We start from the raw sequence: 8150 nt of genomic DNA on the forward strand, positions 1-8150 counted from the left end.
GTTCACCTTATACACCACAGACTTCCAGCACTACTCAGTCATGTCACCTACAGAAGTTTTCTGATGACTCTGCAGTCATTGGGTGTATAAGGGATGGACAGGAGGTGTTGGATTTTAATCCTATGATTCATAGTTAAACCTTGGTCTTATGTCATCTTTTAAATTTTAACATGCACATTTTTATACATTAGAGGAAAATAACATTCTATATAATGATTATAGTTAAAACAATAATATATGATAAAATCCAACAGAGGGAGAGTACAGAGCGCTGGTGGATGAATTTGTGGAGTGGTCTGGTAAGAACTGCCTGCTGCTGAACGTGGATAAGACCAGAGAGATGGTGATCGACTTCAGGAGGAAGGGAACGGCTCTGCAGCCCCTTTGCATCCTGGGAAGAGACGTGGGCATGGTGGAGGAGTGCAGATACCTGGGTGTCAACATTGACAACATGCTGAACTGGGAGATCAACAGCACTGCTGTTGACAATAAGGGGATGAGCAGGTCCAATCATTGATCGATGATGCATAATTGGTTCATTTACATTGTAGCACACTATTTAAGCAGTTGCACATTTCTGTATTCCCATCCTGGATATGTTCAAATATTTGTTCTCATGTTTTATTCCTATTATTATTATTATTATTATTTCATATACATTTCATGTATACTGTACGTATGTATAATGTATACTAGTATTTCATTTATATTTAAATTCTGTGCTGTGTGCCTGATTTTGCTGCTATAACACCATAATTTCCCATATTGTTTAGATCACTAAATATCTATCTATCTATCTATCTATCTATCTATCTATCTATCTATCTATCTATCCATCTGTTTACTCTAAACCAGTCACATCACTGGTCTCATTGGCCGGAAACAGCTAAAATAGTCAATTGTAAAATTGTTAATGCCTGGGTTAAATTAAGCTGAAATAAATAAACAAATAACACCTCTCTGTGTTTGCATTGTATCCCCCTCTTTGTAAATATGTGTGTGCATTTAATTGGTGGTAGGTTGTTCCGCACCCTGTGGGTGGTTGGCACTGTAAGACAGAAAATTGAAGAAAAGGAAATAGCTATTCACAGAATGTGCTGTACATGAGTAATCTGCTTTGACGACTGTCCTGGTGTGGGTTTTTTCATAGAAATAAAATGAATGGATCTCTGCAGCAGGATAAAAGCCACGTTGAGAGATCGAGGGACAGAGAGAGCCAAAGAAAAGCCTCATTTAGAAGAGAAAAGGCTTGTTTCGGGAGAACATCCAAGTGAAAATGAAAGAGAAGATAAAGTAGTGGGGAGAGCGAGGCAATCTGGGAGAGAAACGGAGAAGGTTGAGTTGAAAGCACAGGGGAAAAGAGTGAATGTGTTTATGTGGGAGCATCTCTAGCAACACGTGTCACTTTGTTTATATAATACAGAATATGCTGTAAGAACCTCCTTTAATACTTCCACTGAATTTCTTTTCTTTCACTCTCAGGTTCTCCAACCTGTCATCCAATTGCAGGAAAATAATATACTGTAGGGAGCGTGAAGCAATTTAAGATTTTACCGAGCGTTTCTTTTCTCTCCTTCTATCTTTCTCTCCCCCACTCCATTAGGCTCCATTATGTATTTCTTCCACTTTTATCAATCGTTCACATCCTTTCCTCCAGCTTCTTTTGCTATTGTGTTCTGTTACTTTTGTTTTTACTCGTTCTTCCTCCCTTTATTCCTCCCGAGCCTCTCTGTCTTTCCTCGATTCTCCCTCCCTGCAGTCCGTTCTTCTTCACTCCTATTTATCCCTCTCCTCTTTCTCCCTTTTGTCTCCTCTTTTCCTTCTTCATCTCCTTCTCACATCTACCCTACGTTAAACTTCCTGTATGCCCCCTGAGAGGACCTCCTGCAACCTTTTTTCTTTCTTCTTCTGGTTCTTGTCTCTCTCTTTGCCCTGCTCTGTGCTCTTTGCTTTCCCTGCTGCCTTCAGGCAGTTCATTCTCCGCCTGACCTTGGACACACTGAACAGTCCGCTGACACATTACGCTCCCCCTTGTCTCTCTCTTTACGAGGCCTCTCCCTTTCAGCGTACAATCTTTTTTCTCCCAATTGATTCTCTTGAATGTGTCATTTAGGTCATTATTTCAAAGTTCCACGCATCCCCAAACAATTATGAATTCTAAGTGTACCTAAGTTGTCCAATTAGACACTGACACTGTGATAACAAGCCTTTTCTCTCTTTTATCGTCTGTCTCTCCCTCCCTGTTTATCTCTCACATTCTGCATCTATTGTGCTCTCCAGAATCCTTTTTCCAGTAACACGTGCCTTAATACATCTAAATCAAGCCAGTCCTCGCATTATCCTCATCCTTGGCCACATTTCCACTGTACAACACAAATCACACATCTTTGAATTATGTATGTCTACATCAATACATCCAAAGACACAATTAAATTAAAATCAACTCTATAATTCATTACCCCCTGTTGAAAGGTGTTCACCTGTCAACCCAAAGTGCTAGAGAAAAGCATCTTTCATTGCAAAACATGTCACACTGACATGCATGGACAAAGACACACTGTAACACATACCTCCCCCCAAAAAGAATGTGGCAATCAAAGACAGTAATAAATGGCCTTGGTCTGAAAATCAAGAGCAAGCTAAATTAATGAAGTACCTTGAAGACATTTTTGAGGATTTAGGACCCGACAGAAACCGTAATAAGTATTTTATTTTGGAGGTATACTGATGGCATATACCTGAATAAATATACATTTTTGCCTGTCTGCAGGTGAGTAACATTATATACTGAACCAAAACAGGTATGGTAGGAAAAATATTGTTGACGAGGTTGTTTCTATTACAATTCTAGGATATTTAATTACATTAAAGGTTTTCTCATCAATCATCATTAGTACATCTTTGTGGTTGAGTAAAATGGCGACTTGCTTGCTGGTCACATCAGTTTTCCTTATTAAAATCATCCTTATTAAAATGTACAATCTGGGTCTCCTCTTTTACCAAACGTATTACAAGACTGAGAAATGATATGATATGATATGATGATGATACTTTTCCAAATTACTTCTCAGTAGAGCTGTCCAGTACATTGGTGTGGCCTGACATAATCTTCTTTGTTATTTCTTGCTATAGGAGATATTATGCATTGTGCCAAACAGTTTTGCCCGAGGCCAGATTAATTAATTTTTAACATTATTCTGTGGTATTTGCCTTTAACTGAACCTACTTAAGCTTCAGTTTGCTATTTATCTTTATTGGACTTGCTCAGCCTCTCCCCTGGGCGCTCTGTGGCTTCTGTCAGGTCACACAGTAAATCATGACTGTGGTTTTAAATCTTCACAATTGTCCCTGAAGCAAACAGCGGAGTGAAACAAGCAGACTGCAGTCTTTCTTGAATCCATATCAGCTTCCTCAAAAACACTGTGTGACGGAACCATAATGTGGCCGTAAAACAGCAACTGCTTTCATTTACTAATAAAGGCAATTCTACTTTTCCCATTTAGTTCTGACACTCCAAACTGTTTAAACAACTTAGCTGAACATTGCCCTTGCCAAAGACATATACTCTGTTTCTAAAGCTAATACAGACCTAAAATGAACTGATATGTGAAATATGCATATGTTAATTTAATATATCCAGTTTCCATGCCCACATCTTCATACTTTCTATCAGTGAATGCAGTAGTCAGCTGAATCAAAAGAGCAAGACAAAGTCCTAGTGAATTATAAACTTTGGCAGTTTGTGGTTATGTTTTTATAGTTAAATCCATCACAGGCCACATCAACTTTATGACAAAACCCCTAGTCATTAATATTTATAAACTTCAAAAAGATTGAGGGCACCTGGCATGAAATCTGCCATATCTGGCAAAGTTCCACCTCTTCCTGTTCCACAAATAATACATCTGCCTCCCTGTTAAATCATTCTTCTTTCCACATCATATTATGCAAAGTACAAAAACCTTTAGTCAGAGAAAAATCTCAAAAGTGTTTGGTTATACACATTTTCAGCATCACCTTGTACTGACAATCATTTTAAAACTGATAGTGATTTTCCCTCCAGGCAGCCACTGATCTGTGTTGTGCATGTGTTTTTTAAGTTACATTTTTGTTGCATTGTAATCAAAATGAGAGCAAGAACTGTTTTGGCAAGTCTTCCCTGGTGGTTGGGTTGAGTTAAAATAAATAGATAAGAGATTCTTCAATCTAAAAATCTCCCTTTACTATGATCTACTGTTGTCCTTTCTTAACTGCAGTATTGTCTTATCTCAGATGCTTATTGGAAGGAGCACAATCTTTGTTTATATTTGACTGTAGTGTAAAATCTTAATTTATATGACAACTGTAATTAATGCATGAGAGGCACAAAGCAACTTCAGTTATTGATCAGAGCTAAACAAATAAAATAAAAAAAGGTTAGTTCCTCAATTAAGTTTTACATTATGTTAATTTTCTGTCATACCACACATTTTCATGTCATTGTGCCATGTATGTAATCCTCCAATTACACATTACTGTATTGTATGTGAGCACAGGGATGTCTTCTGTTCTCATTGGATATAGCCAAACCGGTCTCACTCCAGATTGTGAAATGGTCACGTTATTTTGATTTATTTTTTTGTGTACATGTCACGATTTTCTCGTTTATTTTGTGTAAATGTAACGATTTTCAATGTGACCATTTCACAAACTGGCATGACACTGGGCTGCTCTGGGGGACGCAACAACGAAATGCCACACCCCGGCCACAACAACAGGATAGTTAGGAAAAAAAACGGGAAAGGAACCGTCACACGCAGGACACGCCGACAGCAATAGGGCGGTTGTGGTTAGGAACAGAACAACAGAAAGGAACTGCAAAACGCAGAGCGCGATCCCTGGTCTCCGGGGTGAAAGTCCTGTGTTGTTTCACCACCCCGACCAACCTCCCTGTGCGGATTTTCGGCTTTTCAATACTACTTGATACTGTTATCATTCTGTGATCACAAAATAGGCTTCACATTGAAATACATTACTTCAAAATTTGTAATCAACACAAAAAAATAACAACATTAATGTGACCTGTACACGTGTCACTAGATTAAATAATGTGACCATTGCACAAACTGCCATGAGACGTGGCTGATATGTCAGGACCACGGACAGCTTTAACCTGCTACTTGTCAATGACTAGTAATCCAGTCATCAACACAGCCCAGTATAAAGAAACATAGGCGAGGTGACAGAGCCACATCCTTGATGCTTCAATTAACCTTTTTTACTTCTTACCCCACGGATAACAAGCATGACATGGTGTGTGATGTGGGAAATCAGGAAATGCATGTTGTAAATGCCTGACTAAACAACGTTGTCATGAGCTCAGCATATGCTCCTTGTTGATATCAATGGTAATGGCGGTCCAAGCTATGTACATTGCGACAAGCATTATTACAACAGACTGATTGTTCACGCAAGGATATTCTTTTATTGTGCCAGTCAACTCCAGCGTCTATTGCTGCATCCTAATTTCAGGGGATTCCTCCTTTGTAGTCCACATTTAAATAATCATTGCCTCATAAAGGCTTGACAAGGCTGTCCCACTCCAAATGCTTTTCAGTTGTAGCAGAAAAATACAACCTTTTGCCCAAATTTAGAGGATGAAACAGGTGTATCCTCTCAGAAGCCAACACATGGTGTAGTCAGCCAATTATTTGACAGTGACATACAATATTTACCATGTATTGATCTGTAAGTGGTAACTGCATCACTTGAACTGGATTGATGACACACATTCCACTGTTGTTTTTTGCCCAACCATCTGAACACACCTAATCATGTGACGTAAAAGATGAAAGTAATTGACATGGTAGTTTTTTCTATTAAGTTGGCCAGTTGTCTTTCATGTGTAAAGTAAAATGTCAAACCCCTTACCATACACTACAATAGCTCACGCTACCAAAGACACTGTACCGGCATATTACATCATAGGCACGTTACTGTTGTTTCCCAGGTTTCACGGTCTAGACTACTGCAAACATAAAGAACAAAATGTCTATTCCACTATGTCTATGTAAATATTTTTGCCGTATACAGCTTTTCAATGTGGCTGTCCTTTAGAGACCTGCCATATCAACGTTGGACCGTACTGGCATTTGTCAAACGCTGATCCACGCAGCATTCTTATTTAAACAGACATGTAGGCAAGAGGATGCATCATGCATTTCAAGTGCCTCCCTCTGGGGACAAACTCGCAACCTCTGGATTGATTACACAGCCAGCCACACGTGCAGTTTGGCACATTTGAGCGTGTGTAGAGAGAGGGATGCACAAAAGTCCATACGCCCAAACTCCCAAACACACATTGGCATATAATCCAGATAGCACATGCTGGTGATACAGAACATATGGAACACAGACAATATACCTCCAGGGAAACCATAGCAACCACTGATTAAAGTATCTGTGTGCTTAATTGAGCAGCTGATTTTGCACAATTCACTGCCTTATCAAATATTGACTGTGATAAGCCAGACAAATATGGTGACAAGCGACCCAAAAAATATAGTAATGCAGTGAAACTAATTTGTTTTTTTGGGGGTTTTACTCTTCTGCTGCCCACAGGCAAGGACATATCTCCAAACTGTCCTCCAAACTAAGCTGTTGTGGTGCTAAATTAGTTCTGCTGCAACGTTAAATTTATGATCAGATGGGGAGTCCAGTTTGGTCCATAGATTCTTACACAGAAAACTTAAGTATAAATTACCTTTGCACAGAGCTTGACTCTTGAATCTTTAATGCAGCAGCACAAACACAACAACGCACAGGTGACAGGTTGGGGAAAGGAATTCAGTTTGCAGAACATTTCATTTATCAAATTTTTAAGACTTACTTAACTTTAAACTTTTTCTTTACCGATGTGCATTGCAAGGCTTCTTCCAGACAGTGAACGCATGTGCAACAGTAGCATTACACTCCGCGCCACCTGACAGTCAATGGGACTGCAGACCTTACGGCACAAACAGGTGCTGACCGGAGTTTTATTCTTTTTTTCACGTGCTGTGTTGCTGTCCTGGATGTTGACACAGCTGCACTGTAGCATCCTCTTTTGTACTGGCATCATAGTCACTCTGTACTTTCTGATTGTCACATTGATGATTGTGGCCCTTCCAATTCTTTCCATTCCATTTTTCCATTCCATTCCGTTCCATTTTTTACTAATTGACGTTTTTTTATGGATTTTTATGTTCTTAACGGCATCCTGTAAAGTCTATCAGTTTTGTGATGACAGTGAACTGAAAAGCAGTGAAAACTATGTAAGAAGGCACTGCACTTCCATGAAGGTCACCAACGAGACAACAATTACGGCGAAAAATAATAATAACAATAATAACTATAATAATCATGATAACAATTCACAGTATAACACTGACTTTGCCAGCCTCCAGGGAATTTGTGCCCTAATGGAAAAGACCCATTGTCTATGGGTTTTAGGCTAGGAACAGCAACAGAAATGGAACGCAGGGGCTCCCGGATAGCTCAATTGGTAGAACAGGCGCCCGTACATAGAGGTTTACTCCTCGACAAAGCGGGCGTGGTTCAACTCCAACCTGCAGCCTTTTGCTGCATGTCATTACCCCCTCTCTCTCCCCTTTCATGTATTCCACTCTCCTGTCAAATAAAGGCCTAAAATGCCCAAAATATAAACTTAAAAAAACAAATGGGTGCAGACCATGATTTTGGCAGATACAGATTAAGAATCTTGGTTAAAACCAATTTAGATTTTTATTTTTACAGCATCAAGACTGCAATTAGATATGAAAAAAATATAAAGGGCTGATCCAGAACTCAGAGAGTGCAGACGTCCAGCCTACGCTGTGTAACTCTAATGCTATAACGTGATAATCAATCACGTAAACTCACCATCCCTACGTCACAACTACAAATATGATGGACATGGCCAAAATACACAGAGCTACCTATAAAACCGTAGCCCCACCTAGTGGAAAAATCAAGCCACAATACTGATTACCAATGCCCGTGAAAAACAATTTGTGCATCTGGTCTACGATTCAGATCTGGTCCCAATATTTACAGGTTCTTCCATTGCCCATGGTACACCCTTGGTTCCTTAATTCTGATGACAGGCAAACAAAACCAGCCGAAAACATCAC

The sequence above is a fragment of the Etheostoma spectabile genome, chromosome 3 (assembly GCF_008692095.1).
Source record: "Etheostoma spectabile isolate EspeVRDwgs_2016 chromosome 3, UIUC_Espe_1.0, whole genome shotgun sequence".
Taxonomy (NCBI): Eukaryota; Metazoa; Chordata; class Actinopteri; order Perciformes; family Percidae; genus Etheostoma; species Etheostoma spectabile.